We start from the raw sequence: 18,782 nt of genomic DNA on the forward strand, positions 1-18,782 counted from the left end.
GCCTACAAGCTGGATATGCCACCCAAGTCAAAGGTACACCCAGTGTTCCATGTAAGCATGCTCAAGCCATTCCATGAGGATGAGGGAGATCTAGGATGGGCAAAGTCAAAGCGTGCACCATTGGGGGTAAAGGCCTCATATGAGAAAGAGGTCTACAGCATCATAGCTGATCAAAAAGTGAGATAGAAAAACTACTAACCAAGACAAGAGTACTTGGTGTGCTGAAAAGGACTTCCAGACAGTGAGGCAAGTTGGGAACCAGCAGAAGCCTTATGGCAATTTGGGGACCAAATCAGATAGTACCATGCAAAGGACACTATGAGGGCATTGTGTAATCAGGTAGGGGAGAATGTCATGCCCTGGGTGGGTGCACCAAGCACATCAGATGCACCAGCACGTGCACTTGAGGTTGAGGCCCGTATATCAAGAGCACTGGCAGGAGTTAGCACACAAAGCCTTGGAGGTAAGGCTAGAACTCCCACATAGCCTGCAGGCTAGCTTGCAAAGCCAAGGTCTAGCCTACATGATGCCCACACCACATCCAACAGGGCCCAAGATGAGAGATACACAAGGGGATCTTCTAAAAGATCATAAGATCAGTAAAAGCCTTCTAGCAGATCTAGTTGACCTTTAGAATCAGGAGATAGAATCTTGATTGATTGTAATCTTTGTAATTCTTTGATTTTAGACTTGATTCTAGGGATTTAGCCATAAGTGTAGCTGGGAGCCTCAACTATAAATAGAAGGTTGCTCCACCCTCATTTGTACACCATCAAACACTTATGTTTTAGTGAATACAAAGCATATTCTAGCAAGCTATCTTGTTTTCCTATTTCTTTTAAAGTTGCACATTTTGCTTTCCTTTTATTTTAGTGCATGCACACTTGTGTTTTAGGCTAACTTAGGCTAGAAATAGGTGATTCCAAGCCTAAGGTGACACTTATGTCATGGTACACAAGTTGGTCCAGGCCCAAGGTTCTCTTCGATTCAAGGAGCATTTCTAGTTACAAGAAGGAAGGGTCCAATTGCCAAGGAAAAAAAGTCTGAAGGCCTACTAGAAGCCTAGGTCATAGGGCATTAGCCCATAATAGTGGTACAGGCAGTGATCAAGACTCTAGAGGTTTAAGCATAGTGTTTATGATCGATGGAATTAAGCCAAGCCTAGGTGCAATTGCTAGTGAGTTCTTAGATGAATTGACAAGCCATAAAAATGGCATAGGCATGACAAAATTATGAAGATATGCTTAAACCCACCTACTACTTAGTCATGTTATACATTATGCCCAACTCAAGCCCAAGATACCCATGCCTGGTGCACAGCCTAGCATGTGCCAATGGTGTTCAAAGGAATTACCTACACAAAAGGCCAGCATGTGTTAATGGTGGTTGAAGCATGCACCGAGATCAAGGGAAAACATGTCCCAATGGTGGTCGAGGTATGTGTATGTGTCATGGTACACAATCTAGTCTAATTGAGTCAAAGAGCAATTCTAGTTCTAGTGGGACAGGGACCAACTGCCAAGGGGACCAAGCCTCGAGGCCTATTGGAGGCCCAAGTCATGGGGAACTAGCCCAAAATAGTGGTAGTATTGGTAATGATCAAGACTCCAAAGGCTTAACCATGGTGTTTAGGTTCAGTAGAATTGAACCAGGCCAAGTTGTGAATGCAAGTGAGTGCTTATATGAATTTACAAGTGATAAAAATGGCATTGGCATAGTAGAAATATAAAGATGTGCCTAAACCTACCTACTGCCTGGTCGTGGTGTGCATGTGCATAGCTTAGGCCTAGGATACCCACTTGTAGTGCTCGACCCAGCATGTGTTGATGGTATTCGAGAGAATTACCTATGTAAAGGGCAAGCATGTGCCCATGGTGGTCGAAGTAAGTGCTGAGACTAACGACCAAATGTCTAGTTGGTGGTCAGGGCATATGTGTATGTCATAGTAAGGGTTATCTTTGAGTTGAGGAGCTATTCTAGTTCCAATGGGATAGGGTCTAATAGCTAGAAAGACCAGGCCTTTACACCTACTAGAGGCCTAGGTCATAGGGAACTAGCCTAGAACAATGGTATGGGTAGCGATGAAGACTCCAGAGACTCAAGCAAGGTGGTCAAGTTTAGTGGAATTGAGCTAGGCCAAGTGTGGGCATTGGTGAGCAATATGCAGGTACACGATCAAACTTTAGTGCAGGCACTAATGATCAAGGTGAGGGCACACGATCAAAACAAGGTGTGGGCACGCCTGACCATAGTCCTAGTAGGATCAAATTTATAGGCTTTTAGATGGACCAGTACCATAGCATAATCTTTGACAAGCTAGAATTATGCTAAGCACTTGGGTTTCGTAAGTTGACTTAGGCAGACAAAGTTAATTCCCTATCCAAGGCCACATTGAGTTTGGCTTAATACTAGAGCCTGTGAGACATGCACCATGTGCCATTTGGTGTCGATGGCAATCGAAGGGCTGGCAAGTGCCTTAGGTGCGAGGGTCACAGGTACACTTGCCATACCAAGTGTTAGCATCTGTAAAAGAGGTGTCTATGATAACAACCTACCCCGAGTGATGACATCTACCAAAGAGTTGTTTGAGGCAACAACCCATACTAAGGGCATACTTGTGCCGATGGTGGTCAAGGCGAGTGCTCGTACCAAGTGCCAACATCTGGTGATGGTGTCTAAGGCAACATCCCAAACCAAAGAGTTAGCATGTGTTGATGTTGTCTGAGGCAACAATGAGCCAGTATCTATCGATGGTGTTGGATGTAATTACCCGCATGAATTAAGGGCTAGGTGCTATCAATGTCATATAGGCAGAATCGATCCAAGGGTAGCATTTGATAACAGAGCTCAAGGCAACTACCCACAACAAGGGTAGGCCCATCCTTGTAACAAATACCAAGGGCATTTGGTTGTCATTTTGTTGGATGCTTAAGGGAAGGATGTTATCCTTTGGCTGAATCAATTACAATAGACAATACCATTCATCCCCAACCCCAGAGGGGTATGGTGTAAAAAAATAAAGTGCGAGGACTTCGGTGGGTGTGGGGGCAGGGAGGGATGAATCGAAATGACAAAGGGTTGAATCTCAGTGGATCATGGTAGCAAGGCCACTTTACCACTTACAATACTTCATTGCATATTTAAGTCATTTGTAAAGGATTCTACCTACCACTCTGTGGGAATTGAGCTCCAAGGGGGCCATACCTATGACACATGCCTTTGAAGGGCCATGGAACCTTATTATAGGTAGACAATCAGGTGATAGGCCAATGCATCACTTTTAGCTCAAATTCTAACTTAAAGGCCTTCAATCATAATCCAATGCATAGTAACTTTGTGCCATAAACTTTTCAATCAAGTGCGATAACCAATTGTGTGAATCGATGGTTACTCTTGTACTAGGTTCAATTACTATTGTGATATTGCCATTGGTAGGGTAAAACTAACCTATCTCATGATAATCTAAATGCAGCTTATGTTCCCTATTGGTGGGTGAACAATCCTACACTTGGTGAATTCTACTTCAGTACAATAGGAAGAGCCGACATTGAAGGATCAAAAAGTAATGTCGCTATGAATGTTTAGCTACCATAAGCCAATTATCCTTGTGGTAACTTTTTTTACACCTCTATTTTCAAATTTTGAAGGTTTAAAAGATTAATTGGCCATGCTTTCAATGTTCATATTTGTATTGGAAATCAAAAGTAAATGAGCTTTTACCCTTTTGTTCCACATAAGATTTGTATTCTCATTGAGCTCATCTTAGGACACTTATATTATCTTTTAATAGATATGTCAGCCTTAGGTCTAAAAGAAGGAGTTGTGCTCTGCCTTCGATTCATGGAATAAGTAAAAAAATGTTTAAAGTAATGGTATTTCAATTTTGCCTAGGAGTTTCTACTTATCCTACACCTCTCAAATCATTTCACAAAGTTAGACTAAAGTCAAGCTCAACAAGGTCCTCTTTCCCTACTGATTCTAGCAAGCCCATTTCCTTAGCTATGGTTTCACTGGATAGTAGACAAGGATAGTGGGAATCTCATTAATCCATTCATGCATGTCACTAATTAGATGACAAGGCATTTGGCTACCTTAAGAGAGTCATAGTTACTCTCGTCATTTACCTGTGCTTGGTTGAATTTCTTCACTTTGACATTTAGAGCACTGAACAAAAATCACATTGCATGAGCTTCAATAGGGACTATCACAATGTTTTGTTTTAATTATATAGTTAGATTCCCTTTTTCCATACCAGTTCTGAGTTGACTGTTATCGCTTGAGAAAGGCCTTTAAGGGAGTTGTTCCTAGTCTGTCTCTAGGCAAGCATGTGGTGACCTACTTTTATCATGGGAGTAGCTTGACTAGTGTATCGACAGTGGATGAGTTTAGGACTGGGATCTCTATGCCCAGCCTTTAGAGCCAATCATTTTACTAAGGTTATGGATCCATTTTGTTGACATCACTTGCCTACACTATTCTATCAACTAGAGGCTATTCACCTTGGAGACCGATACAGTTATGAGTATGACCAGGCACCAATGACACTCAGTTCTCTAGATTTTCAAGGGTTATCGAGGGTGCACTAGACACCACATGACATACAGTGCTCTTTCAGTTGTTGGACCTTACCTTTAATGAGCTATTTCCAAGGTGGGCAGGCCATTAAATAAAAAGGCTAACTCTTCTCAAGGCCCTTATTGATGTCATCGGACTCCCTAACATTGCTGTTAGCCATCGTATCTCAGTTTAAGAATTTTAACCTAGTTTCTTTTTGAAACTCATGTTGGACATGTTATCAGATAAGTTTCCCCCATCTCTTAGGATCAACTAACCCAAGTTTAAGTGCCGTTCACATAGAACCTTTCCCCTCTTTGGCCTTGAAAGTTTTCATTTAAATATTTTCTACTTCCACCAAGATTGGCATTGATAGCTACTCTGCCCAGGCTAACACCTCTGGTTTTTTGGTGACTATTACACCTTCCTATTCATCGGGGTTGGCTTTGCCCCAACAATTAAGTATAGGTCATGCATTTAAGCACTATCCATTTTTGGGGCTAGTTGATTCAGTAGGTGAGTTGTTACACCTTCCTTAGTGGATTTTGACTTCCATGACTACTATCTTATTATTTTAATCGACCAACACCTTTTGTGGGTTCTAGGTTAGCATGCAGTTGGGCAAAGTCACTCAGCTTCTGGTTCATCCCATATTGCTAGTTTTGCTTACCAAAAAAAGCCCACTCAGAGCTCTTAATTCTATGGTGCAGCTTAATGAAGCAGCTATGTCATCCTACCTATTTAAAGTTTGAGAATAGGTCGAAGGCATTGCACCCTTGATGCTTTTAATTATTGGCTTTACTTGCTAGAACTCGCTAAAGGCTTTAGCTATCTTGAGGGAAACTTCAAAAAGAACTAGCTACTAAATGGTTCAATTATTCTTTCATACTTATACCTAAGTTAGATGAATGATTTGCATGTCAATATCACTATGGGCCTCAACCAGAGTTTTTTTTGGCTTCAGCCTACTCAAGCATAGTTCACCATTTTTTAGGTCCTGACAAACATGCTCACACTTCTTAAAAGATCAAGGTTGATTAGCAATGCACTGATGAGGGATTCTGCCAATCAACTTCTTTTTGCCCTAGAGTTTTTAGCCTGTTGGCTTGCACATATGTCAGACCCCCCTAGCTGTGTTTCAAGACAAGCCAGATGAGGAGCATGCAAGCCAACACTAGGAACACACTAGCATCGAGTTACACCAAGATGGCATGTGCTACATTCCATGACCATGGTGATGATGTCTCTATAGGCATAGTGAAAGCCTAGGGTTAGGCCACCACTATGACCTATATCGGTCCACACCTTGAGTTGAGCAGTGGACTAGTTCTTGCCATTTCACATCCAACTGTGGCACATCATTGGCCCTTATTTGCTTTCTTCCTGACCATTTCAAGCACTCATTGACTTTTTTTTCAAAGTCCTTTTCATTTTTTCCTTATGTTACTTGTTTGCTATCGGTCTTTAACCCATATTCAGCCTTGGACAAAATTTACCACTCGATTGGGGCTACATTCCCAAACAACCTGACTCACAAATAGTGCCTTATGGTGTGACAAAGTCTAGGCACAATAAGGCTCTCACATTTTTTGATGTCCTTTACCATGGAACTTGGGTATAGTTTGCCATTAAGGATGCTTCTCCAAACTATAAGTCAGATGCTAAGGGCACTCAATTCTTGAGCTGGGCTATTCTCGGTTCACTTGTTATTACTAGGGGAATCCTAGTAAGTTTTTTTTCCTCTACTTACTGATATGCTTAAACTCTATGGGTAATTTTGCTTGACCTAAGGTTATGATGTAAGCATCGACTGAGTGATGCAGGGGGTACGATGGGGTCTGGATGGACAATGAGTGCATGTCACTAGAGATGAGTTATGCAAGGAGCTTTACCATTAATAGTCATAGGGCTATCATTGTCAAAGACTTACTTTTGGACCAACCATAACCGATGAGAACATGGGAGGCCATTTTCCATCCCCTTACTTAGAGCTTGATAGGTGGGGGTTTAGAGGGGCAATAGTGCATGACACCCAAGCTACTATGCCCTCAGCCTAATGGCTTAGGGCGTAACTTGCAATCAAAGACTTGATGGTTCATAGGATTCTACAATTCACACCATGTATCACATTTTGCTATGTTCTTCATCAATACGAGAGCTGAGATATCTGTTGCCGAGAGTTGTTTTGGTTTCTCATGACATAAGGAGTCATGATGCCACTCACACATGCACCATAAAATGGATAGCAATTGCACACGTGCTCTTTTTCATTTTGATTCTTTGGCATGATTCATGTTGAGGGTTTGTTATTTACTCGTCGATAGTGATACCATTCATTTCACCCAGTTAGGAGGTAGAATGAAGTGACCATCACACTCGCTCAAGGCTAGAAAAGGCTCAGGGCATAGAGGCACCCTCACCTTCTTGGTGTTTCATTAATGCATTTACAGGTCATTCGTTGAATGGGTTTCAACAATTATCCTTTCGTAGGTTCACCTATAAAAACCTTGTTACAACTTCTCCTTCCTCTAAATGATAAAGCTCAATGGACTTCTTACGAGGTCATAAGCAATGAATCATCCACCTCACCATGATCAAAACACTTCACTAGACCATTTAATTGGTAGGAGCAACGGGTGATGTGTACTAAAGGTAGAGATGTGGTCAACGTAAGTCGGTGACTCATACTTACTAGGAATTCCTTATTGAAGACCAATAATTGCAATGATCTATCTACATCATAATGAAATTTTAAAGATTACCTGAGCCTATCGGCCAAGGCTATAAACTCATTGAATATATCAGTGTAGCATGCGTATAGTCCAAAACTTCTAAGGGCATCATAGACATGTTATTGCCTTAAACTTTCTTACCTTAAGTGACCATAGTCCCCTTAAGAAGCTAGCCACAAAGGATCTCTTCCATGTAGCTAGTTAGCAAGCTAAGGTGTTGTTCATTAACGAAATTAACCAGATAAATTGCTCTAGCAAGTAAGAGCAACCATGCACTACCACTTATAGAATCAAGAAAGAGCTCTCAGTCTATCAATCCTTATTATGTTTGGACCTAGCAAGTTTTCTTGTGTTAAGTTAAATTAAGCTGTAGGCTCCATTCCTAATGGTGCCCTTTCATAAATTCCTTTAAGTTTCAGCCTTGTGACCATACTTTACCTCGAAACCCAAAGACTTTAATTTCTCATGAGGTGCTGGTGGAGTTCTAAAAGTATCATTCGTCCATCCCTTATTGACATGATTATGGTTAAGACTAAGACAGTATCTGTTCATCTTTGAACCTTCAATTTTCATTTTGGATTAATGAAAACATCCTTGGAAAATGATTTTGCAATTGTTCATTTTTCATAAATCTAAGAATTTTACCTCTGACTATGAAATACAAATGCCTCTAACTGTCCTTGTTAATCATTACTCTGATCTTAAAGGCCAACACAATAGGATTAAAATCCTATGATGTTATCATGTGCAAATGTATACAAGTGTAAGCCTATGTTAAGCTCTTTAATTTCTTCAAAGTAATAGCATCAAAGGAATGACCCAGCCATTTAAGGCTAAGAGCACATTATCGATAATAGGGATAAGTAAATCAGTGCTCACCGTGAAGTGGACCAAATGACCTAACCCTAGTTCCAATGATGTGTTTTTTAACTACAATAACTTACGTAGACACTATTAGAATTAATTGTCGTGGCTGTTGGCACCAAACTTGTCATCCAATGGATCCTCATTAAGGGATTTTGATTATACTCATTCTAATTACCAGACTCATATAGCCCAGTATTGTTATTTATTACCACTACCTCCCAATGTCAGGATTAGGTAATTTGTGCTCCTATCGCCTTCATTAGATATGGTAGCCATTTCTCAAGCTCCCTCCCTGAAATCAAACCCTAGTTTTCTGTCACCCACCACCACCATAGTAGGCCACTATCCAACCATTGAAAGTTGATTGGGCAAAAATTTAAATGATGCATCGCTCGTATTGAGCTTTTATCATAAATGCATCCCTTCTAAAAGTCAGGGTTTGTTGCACATATCAGCTTTAGAATTACTACAGTTATTCGAGTAGTAGATACCATCAAACTAACTATAACTAATTTAATGAGCCATTCACAATTTCACAATCTAAATTAGTTCATACTTACACATGCATGGCTTAATCTTTGAGACAAGCATATGAATACTGGCAAGATCGACCAGGTAGCATTTTTTTAGGACTTTGGCATCATATAAGCCTTAACACACTGATTGAGTAGTATAGAGAGCCAATATAGAACATAAGAATTATCCATGTCGAGCACATAAAATGCATAGAATCAGACAAACATAGGCTAAGAGCTTAGGCCCATCTGAAAGTACAATCAAACATTGGTGCGTCAATGTGACCATGAAGTTTTGGTGGCATGCTTGAGACACCAGGCATGATTGAGGTCTGACTCATAGCCCCTAAAGACATAAGACGGATGAGGGATGGCAAGACATCTAGTTTCCATCAATTTAGGTATGCAGTATAGGATCCTGATTATGCGCCTAAGGTATAATGACCACATGAGGGAGATTAAAGAAGATGATGGGTCAATAGTTTAATGCATCAAGCATAGAGCCTACCAACACACACAACTATAGCACCACTCTTATGCCTATTGTGTATAAGTGGTATCATCTATGCATATTGGTTCACATCCTACCCAATCGAATACTTGATGAGTGAGTGGAGGAAAAGACATCCAAGGCCATGCCATAACCGTTTGGCATGAAAAAAACATAAGGGCCATGAGACTGCCATTGCCATCCAACAAGTAATAATGGCATGACACCACCAATGCTTGCTCTAGCAGGGACAGTACATGCAAACTCCACTGTCACTACACCAGGGGGATGTTGCCCAATTCAATGATGTGTTCCTAGGGTCTTGGGAAACATCGACTACATTATGGGCTTGGCCAACCTAAGGCATTTTTATGGTTGATGAGAAGGGACCACGAGATTACCAAATACTCGAGAGACTTGGATAGACTAATCCCATGATCGCAGATTCTACTTGCACCACATTAGGGAACCATTACCTAATTCAAGGACTTGGTCTATGGTATAGGGTAGCATCAATTGTAGGCACGAGTTTAAGCTCACCACAATCAAGCCCTTTTTCTATATTCACACCAACCGATTGAGGCCATGAGCTCTTGCAAGTCACATGAGCAACCAATCATTAGACAACATGGTTAAAAGGCATGCATGGCTTGGATTTTGCTCCAGGGATGGTGCCATGGATATACACAATGACAGGCCCATCACGCACACCTATTCCCCACGTAAGAGGAGAAAGAGGTCCCAAACAACCATCTTTAAAGAGCATGAGATTTTATAAATATGCTAGTAATAAATATTAAAGTAATTGTAATAGAGATACTTTTTTCAAACAAGCATATCCCACTCCAAGGGTTCATAGGTGCCGATGGTGGTCAAAGCAGGTGTGCATGCCAAGGCCAAGCAAGTGTCTTTGGTGTTTAAGGCAAGTGCCCATAGCAAAGGCCAGCATGTATTAATGATGTTCGACCTAGCTGCCCATACTAAGGACCATCTTCTATCAATGCTAATTGAGGCATGTTCCCTTACCAAGGGCAAGCATGTGTCAATAGTGGTCAAGATAGGTGCAAGTAGCAAAGGCCAGCTTGTGTTAAGGTGTATGTACCAAAGGCCAACTTGTGCCAATGTTGGTTGAGGCATGTGCCCAAGCATGCACCATCATATGCCAATGATGGTTGAAGCCTTAGTTGAAGTTTGATTCAGGCCTCGGTGCACATGCTAGGCTCATGCATGTGCTGGTGCCATATTTTTTTACCTAAGGCACCATCATTAAAGTGTCGTTAGAGAACTTGACCAGTGGTATTGGGAACTGGTGATTAAGGGAAGGGGCCAAGGGGTGTTCGCACATGATGTACGATGGGTGCTAGTCCTTGGCCCTTATATCAGCCCCCTATCCCCTAAGGAACCTTAATCACTTACACCCCCTTAAAGAGCATAAGAGCTTTTACAGGGTCATAATCAATAGCCATTTAAGTGTTTGAAATTGGGACTTTTTTTCAAATGGTCACAAAATTTTCTACACTTTGATTTTTTACCTAAATTTTTTTGTGCATACAAAAAAAAATACAAGGATCATATATTCCAAATTTGGGGCCAAAACTCCTTCTAAAAAAAATTCAAAAAACTCAAACCATAAAATTTTTCAAAAATCATGAAAAATAAAAAACGAGTCTTCTTGCCATGAAATTTCACATGAAGGCTTAGGGGGCCATTATATGAATTTACAAGCAATAAAAATGGCATTGGCATAGCAAAAATACAAAGATGTGCCTGAACCCACTCACAGCCTGATCGTGGTACGCATAGTGCATGACCTAGTCCCAAGGTACCTATGCATGGTGTATGACCTAGTATGTACAGATGGTGTTCGAAGGAACTAACCACACCAAGGGCTAGCATGTGTTGATGGTGGTTGAACCCTGTATCAAGAATAATGGCCAACATGTCCCAATAGAGGTCAAGGCATGTGTATGTGTCATGGTCTATAAGCTAGTCCATGCTTAAGGGTTATCTTTTAGTTGAGTAGTAGTTCTAGCTCTAGTGAGATAGGGTCTGATAGCCAGGAAGACCAGGCCTTAGGGCATACTAAAGTTCCAGGTCATAGGGAATTAGCCTAGAATAGTGGTACGAGGTGTAATCAAGACTCTAAAGACATGGTGTGATGTTCAGGTTCAGTAGAATTGAGCCAAGCCTAGGTGTAGGCACTGGTGAGCACTTATGTGAATTTATAGGCCATAAAAAAGGCATTGGCATGGTAAAAATATGAAGATGTACCTGAGCCCACCTAGTTCCTAGTCATGGTATGCATTGTGCATGGCCTAAGCCCAGGATACCCACGCATGACATGTGGCCCTTCATGTGTCGATGGGCTTTGAGGGAACTATGGACACAAAGGGTTAACATGTGCTGATGGTGGTTAAGGCATGTGCCAAAACCAAAGGCCAACATGTCCTGATGGTGGTCAAGGCATGTGCTTGTGTCACAGTCTGTAAGCTAGTCTAAGCCTATAGGTTTTCCCTTAATCGAGGAGTAGTTCTAGTTCTAGTGGGAAAGGATCTGACTGCCAAAGGAACCTGGCCTTAAGGCCTATTGGAGGCATAGGTAATGGGGCACTAGCCTAAAATAGTGGTATGGGTAGTGATCAAGACTTCAAAGGCTTATGCGGTGAAATTGAGCCAGGCCTAGGTGCAGGCGCTAGTGAGCACTTAAATGAATTGACAAGCCATAAAAATGGCATTGGCAAAAAAGAAATATGAAGATGTGCCTGAACCTACCTACTATCCAATCATGGTATGCATTGTACTTGGCCTAAGCCCAGGATACCCACCCGTGGTGCACATCTTAGCATTTGCCAATGGTATTCAAGGGAACTACCCACATGAAGGGACAACATGTGCTACTGGTGGTTAAGGTATGTACATGTGTCATGGTTTGCAAGCTGGTCTAACCTTAGTAGAGGAGTAGTTCTAGTTCTAGTAAGACAAGGTTCAACTACTAAAAGGACTAGGTGTTGAGGCCTATTAGAGGCCTAGGTCATGGGGAACAAGCCCAGAACAGTGGTACGGGTACTTATTAAGACTCTGGAGGCTTAGGCATTGTGTTTAGGTTTGGCAAATTGAACCAAGCCTAGGTGCAGATGCTAATGAGTACTTGTATGAATTTACAAGCCATAAAAAATGGCATTGGCACTGTAAAAAAATAAAGATGTGCCTAAACCCACCTATTACTTGGTTATGGTATGCATGGTGCACGGCCTAGCCGAAGACACTCACGTATATTGCATTACCCAGCATGTGCTAATGGTGCTCAAGGGAACTACCCACACCAAGGGCTAACAAGTGCCAATGGTGGTTGAAGCATGTGTTGAGACCAATGGCCAACATGCCCTAATGGTGGTTAAGGCATGTACATGTGTCATGGTTTGCAAGTTGGTATAGGCCTTAGGGTTCTCTTTGAGTTAAAAAATAGTTCTAGTTTTAATTAGATAGGGTCTGATAGCTAGAAGGCTAGGCCTTAAGGCTTACTAGAGGCCCAGGTCACAAGAAACGAGCTCAAAACAATGGTATGGGTAGTGTTCAAGACTTCAAGGACTCAGGCAAGGTGTTTAGGTTTGGCAAAATTAAGCTAGGCCTCGGCGTGGGCATTAGTGAGAGATGCATGAGCACACAGTTAGACCCAAATGCAAGCACTGATGATCGAGGTATGAGCACACCTAAACATAATACTAGGAAGATCAGATTTATGGGCTTTTAAAAGGCTCAATACTATAGCACAATCTTTGACAAATAAAGTAAGAGGACTTCGATGGGTATGAGAGGAAAAGGATGAATCTCAGTGACAAAGGATTGAATCTCAGTGGCTCATAGCAGTGAGGCCACTCTACCACTTACAATACCCCATTGTGTATTTAAGTCATCTATAAAGTATTCTACCCACCGCTCAATGGGAATTGAGCTCCAAGGAAGCTTGCATGACTTGTCCACCTCATAGGCTACACTTGTGACACTTGCTCTTTGGGGCCATGGTCAACAATTGAGCGATGGGCATGTGCATCACCTTTAGCTTGGATTTTGATTTAAAGGCCTTCGATCATAATCTAGCATATGGTAGCTTTCGTGCCACTGGCTTTTCAACCATGCATGATGATCAATTGTGTAATTCAATAGTTCCTCTTGTACTAGGTTGAATTACTATTGTGATGCTACCATTAGTAGGGTAAAACTAACCTATCTCATGATGGTTTAAACCTAACTTATGTTCCATTTTGGTGGGTGAACAATCCAATAATTGGTGAATTCTACTTCATAATGATAGGAAAAGATGACTTCAAAGGATCAAAAAATAATGTTGCTATGAAATCTTGGCTACCACAAGCTAGCTATCCTAGTGGTAACTTTTTTGACACCTCTAACTTCAAATTTTGAAGGTCTAAAAGATCGATAGGCCATGCTTTCATAGTTTGTATTTGTACTAGAAATCAAAATCAAATGAGCTTTTACCTTTTTGTTCCACGTGAGATTTTTTGTTCTTGTTGAGCTCATCTTAAGACACCTATGTTATCTTTTAACAAATGTGCTGCAACACCAAACTCCTCACCTAACAATGTCTTTTGCCCAGATCGATCAACCGAGGTTGACATCGAGTCTAAAAGAAAGGGTTGTGCCTTACCTCTGATTCATGGAATAAGTAAAATAATGTTAAAAGTAGTGGTATTTCAATTTCGCCCAAGAACTCCCACTTATCCTACTCCTTTTAAGTCATTTCACAAAGTCAGACTAGAGTTATGCTTAATAGGGTCTTCTTCCCCATTGATTCTGCCAAGCCTATTCCTCTAGTTGTGGTTTTGCTAGATAGTGATAGGGATAGTGGGAATGTCATTAATCTATTTATGCACATCACTAATTAGATGATGAGGCATTTGGCTACCTTAAGAGGGCCATAGTTACTCTCGCCATTTACTTGAGCTTTGGTTGAATTTCTTCACTTTGAAATTCACAACATTGGGTTGAAATCACACTGCATGGTAGTTGCAGGGACCATCACAATGCTTTGTTTTAATTAAACAATCAGATTCCCCATTTCCGTACTAATTTTAAGTCAACTATTCATCACTCGGGAAAGGCCCCTAAGGGTGCCATTCCCATTCCATCCTCCTGTTGGTATGTGGCAACCTACTCTCACTGTAAAAGAAGCTTGAGTAATGCATTGGCAACCAATGGGTCTGAAATTGGGACCCTCACACCCAGCCCTTAAAGCCAATCCATTTCTTAAGGTTACAGATCCATTTTGCCAACTTCCCTTGCCTATATTTTCCTATCAACTAGAAGTTGTTCACCATGGAGAACTAATGCAGTTATGAGTATGATTGCGCATAGACAGTACTCAATCCTTGAATTTTTAAGAGCCACTGAGAGCATAATGGACACTATATGACATGCGATACTCTTCTAGCTATTAGACCTTACCTCTGATTGAGCTATTTTTAGGGTGCACAAGACATTAAATAGATAAGATAGCTTTTCCCAAGGCCTCTGCTGACCTCTCCAAACTCCCGAACATTGTCAACATTTGTCGCATCCTGGTTCAAGAATTTTAACCCAATTCCTTTTTGAAGCTCGTTCTAGATGCACTGTCAAATGGGCTTCCTTTACTTCTTAAGAATGACTAACCCATGTGCAAGTGCTATTCACATGGAAATTTTCTCTTCTTTAACCTTCAACGTTTTCATTTGAATATTTGCTACTACCACCAAGATTTGCACTGACAGTTGCTTCACTTAAGCTTATGCCCTGGGTTTTGCAAGGACCAATGTGCCTTCGCACTCGTCGAGGCTTGGCCCTTGCCCCTACGCTAGGTATAGATCACACGCTTAAGCACCATCCATTTTTTAGTCTAGATAATTCGGTAAGTGAGTTTTTACACACTTCTTAGCGATTTTGACTTCTATGACCACCATTTTGCTATCTTAATAGACCAACACTTTTTATGGGTTCTATGTTAAAGTGTAGTTGGTCATCATAAACCAGCTTCTAGTTCATCCTGTAATGCCAGTTTTGCTTACCAAAAATGCCCCATTTGTAGCTCTTGATTCCATGGTGTGACTTAATGAAGTAGTAGCACTGTCCTACCTATTTAAAGTTTGAGAATAGGTCGAAGGTATTGCACCTTCGATGCCTCTAGTCATTAACTTTACCTTATAGGACTCACTAAGGCTCCTGTTATCTTGAAAGAAACTTTGAAGGAAACCACCTACTAGACTATTTGATTAATCTTTTGCCCCTATACCAAAGTTAGATGAATAATATGCATGTTAGTATCTTTGTAAGCCTCTACCAGAGTTTCTTTTGGCTTTGCCTTACTCAGGCATAGGTCACCATCTTTCGGGTCCAGACATGCATGCTCTCACTTAAACCATTCTCAAAAGATCAAGATCTATCAGTGGTACACCTATGAAGGATCTTGCCAATTAGCTTCATTGCACCTTATGAGTTTTCTAGCCTATTAACTTGCATATCTTTTAGACTCTTCGTTCTGTGTTTCAAGATGAGCTAGTAGAGAGTTCGTAGGCTAACACTGGGAGCATGCTGGTGTTAAGGCATGCCGAGATGAAGCATGTTGCATTCCATGATTGTGGTGGCAATGTCTTTATTGGCATGTTGAAAGCCTAAGTGTAGGCCACCACTGTGACCCACATCGGCCCACCCCTCAAGCTAATTGGTGGACTGACTCTCAATATTCCATACCCACTGAGGTGCATTGATGTCCCCACCTACTTCCCTTTTGGCAATTTTAGGCACTCTTTGACTCTTTTTTCAAAGTCCTTTTCATCTTTAACTTATGATACTTTTTTGCTATTAGTCTCTCACCCATATTCATCCTTAGATGAAATTTACCACTGGATTGGGTCTACATTCCCAAACAACCTAACTCACAGACAATGCTTTGTGGTGTAACATGGTCAGGCATAACAAGGCTCTCATCCTCTCTGGTGCCCCTTTTTAGGGAACTTGGGCTTAGTCCACCACTGAGGATGCTTTTCTATACTACAATTCATACACTAGGGGTGCCTAATTCTCAAGCTGAGCTATTCATGATTCAGTTGCAATTACTAAAGGAATTTTGGCAAGTTTCTTTTCCTTTGCTTATCGGTATGCTTAAACTCAGCGAGTAATCTCGCTTGACTTAAGGTTATGATGCAAACATTGATCGAGTGATGCGGGGGGTTCAATGGCATCTAGATGGACAATGAGTATGCATCACCATAGACAAGGCATGTTGGAAGCTTTACCACTAATGGTCACAGCACTATCATTGCTAGGGGCTCACTTTTGGGCCAATCACGATCGATTAGACAAAGGCTATCTCATGTACTCTTTCGAATGGAGGGAAATCCCATCACCATTTGACTCACTTCTATAATCTAAAAGAGGTGATGAGTAAATTTCATTAAGTTAGGGTAGTTTACCCATATAACCCATTGAAGGTTGGGATTGGACATTTTTTACATATCTTTATTGCTATAGCTAAAAAATTCATATTTATTTAGTTTAACACTCAAAAGAGAAAGGACAACTATATAGTCTAGGATTCCTTGAGTTAAATGCCATTGCCTTTTGATAATGGATAAAGAAAGATTCAAGGTTGGTTAAAAAGATTCGACAGATTGAGTGGTTAGGAAGGTTGTCTATTTAAGTCAATCAAATGCGCTAACTCTAACTTGATAAATTCAGGCAAGTCAAGAAAGAAATTGATTCTTTGAGTTGATTCCTTTTCTATGTCAAATCAATAACAGCAATTTGAGTTCAGAGGCTTAATCCACTGCTCCATCATCGATCATTAACAAATCTTTAAATGCTTTTTTATACTATCGTCATGAAAAAGGTTCAAGTAGGGAGAACTATTAGATTCTCTTTTTTTTATAAAGCCTTTATTTATGAAAATGATTCTCCACCTATGTTATGCCCTTCGTTCCAAAGCATTCTGGCATCTCTTATTCCTAGTCTCATTTTGTAAAGCAAAGTAGAACAAAGAAGAAAGACATGGAATTGATAAAAGGAACTATAGCCAAGTAGCTAGAGTCTGTAAAACTTCTATTAGTCGATTCAAATTCAATCGATTCCTATAGCACCATTCCATCCATCCTCTTTTTACCATGGATTTGGGATAAAATGGGGCTCTCGATCAAAACCCCTTTTTGAGTGAGGCTATCCTTTTAGAACCGAATCTTGAATTTGTAAAAAAGGTTATTCAAAATATATTTCTTATGCATCAACTAGGTTAAAAACATCAAACTATTTCAGATGAAGATATCAATAAGATTTCTTTTTTAAAAGATGAAATTGTTACAAGGATGTCTCAATTCGATATGGACCTATTCTAGGATCAGCACTGAAAAAAACTAATTTGGGACTACATGCTACCTAAAAAAGGATTTTGGAATCTCCATGCATTAGCAGGAAAACCCTTCTTCCTAAATGAGAACTACCACACTACTACTATACCACTAGCACTCTATAAATGGATTAGTTGAGTGACTAGACTGAGACTCTCTTTGATAACAATCACTTTTCTAAGAAAAGTCAAAAAAATCATAAGAGAAGAAAGGTCCACAGAAGGTTGAAAAGTAGTAGGCCTCATTCACCAAGTTCTACCATTATAAGACCCAATCATACTTAAAAGAAAAGTTTGATGATGCATGACACCCAAGCAGGTGTTCTCTTAGCCTAATGGCTTAGGGCACAACTTATGTTCAAAGACTCAATGGTTCACATGATTGTACAATTCATACAAAGTATCACTTTTCACTACATTCTTTATCGATGCAAGAGCTGAGATATCCAATGTCGAAAGTCATTTTGGCTTTTCATGACAAAAGTGTCATGATGTTGCCCGTATACACACCATGAACGGGATAGCAATGGCACACACACTCTTTTTCATTCCAATTCCTTCTTGTGATTCATGTTAGTGGTTTATTATTAGGCCATGGGTGGTGATACTAATTGTTTTACACACTCGAGAGGCAAAAAAAAGTGATCATCGCCCTTGTCCAGGGCTAAAAGGGGCTCGGGGCATGAAGGCACCCTTGCCCCCTCGGTGTTTCATTAACACATTCATGGCTTATTCATTTAGTGGGTTTTGATGATGATCCTTCAATAGGTTCACATAGAAAATACTTGTTATGATTTTTCCTTTCTCTAAATGATAAGGTTCAATGGACTTCTCACAATGTTGTAGGAAGCAAATCGTTTATGGATCGTGGATGTGAAATAGATATATCTTGAAGATATGTAGTTTTTTATAATGATTCATGAGTTTATCTTTGTTCAATAAATGGTTTTCAAAGAAAGCATTCATGTTTGAGATGAAAAATGGTCATTTTTCTTTTACCATTCATAAAATCATCCATTCTTACCCCTTTTCAAGCCTATTATGATTTTTTTTTCTAAACAACGACAACCAAGGATCACCTTCCCTACTAGGAGGTAAATTTTGGAAACATACTTGAAAAGGGAAAGAGGCAAAAATTACAAAAGGTCGCAAAGATAAAGAGTAAAAGAAAAAGAGAAAGAAAAACCCCTTAACACAAAAAAAATGAATTCCTTAAACGATTTGGGACAAAGTAAT

At 40.4% G+C, this 18,782-nt stretch overlaps 1 non-coding gene and 4 pseudogenes across 1 annotated transcript; all 5 read right to left on the reverse strand.

Moving 5' to 3' along the window:
* Nucleotides 1–3,057: 3,057 nt before the first annotated feature.
* LOC149516817 (25S ribosomal RNA) lies at nt 3,058–6,349 on the reverse strand (annotated as a pseudogene).
* Nucleotides 6,350–6,580: 231 nt separating this feature from the next.
* Nucleotides 6,581–6,736, reverse strand: LOC149516818 (5.8S ribosomal RNA). Its single transcript, XR_016345435.1, has one exon. It is a non-coding gene; the product is annotated as a 5.8S ribosomal RNA (ribosomal RNA).
* A 291-nt stretch (nt 6,737–7,027) lies between these two features.
* Nucleotides 7,028–8,771, reverse strand: LOC149516819 (18S ribosomal RNA; annotated as a pseudogene).
* A 4,208-nt stretch (nt 8,772–12,979) lies between these two features.
* Nucleotides 12,980–16,346, reverse strand: LOC149516820 (25S ribosomal RNA; annotated as a pseudogene).
* A 1,505-nt stretch (nt 16,347–17,851) lies between these two features.
* LOC149516821 (5.8S ribosomal RNA) lies at nt 17,852–18,007 on the reverse strand (annotated as a pseudogene).
* Nucleotides 18,008–18,782: the final 775 nt, after the last annotated feature.

Source organism: Durio zibethinus, chromosome 9, assembly GCF_047325235.1.
Source record: "Durio zibethinus cultivar Kanyao isolate XHJ-2024 chromosome 9, ASM4732523v1, whole genome shotgun sequence".
NCBI classification, from domain to species: domain Eukaryota; kingdom Viridiplantae; phylum Streptophyta; class Magnoliopsida; order Malvales; family Malvaceae; genus Durio; species Durio zibethinus.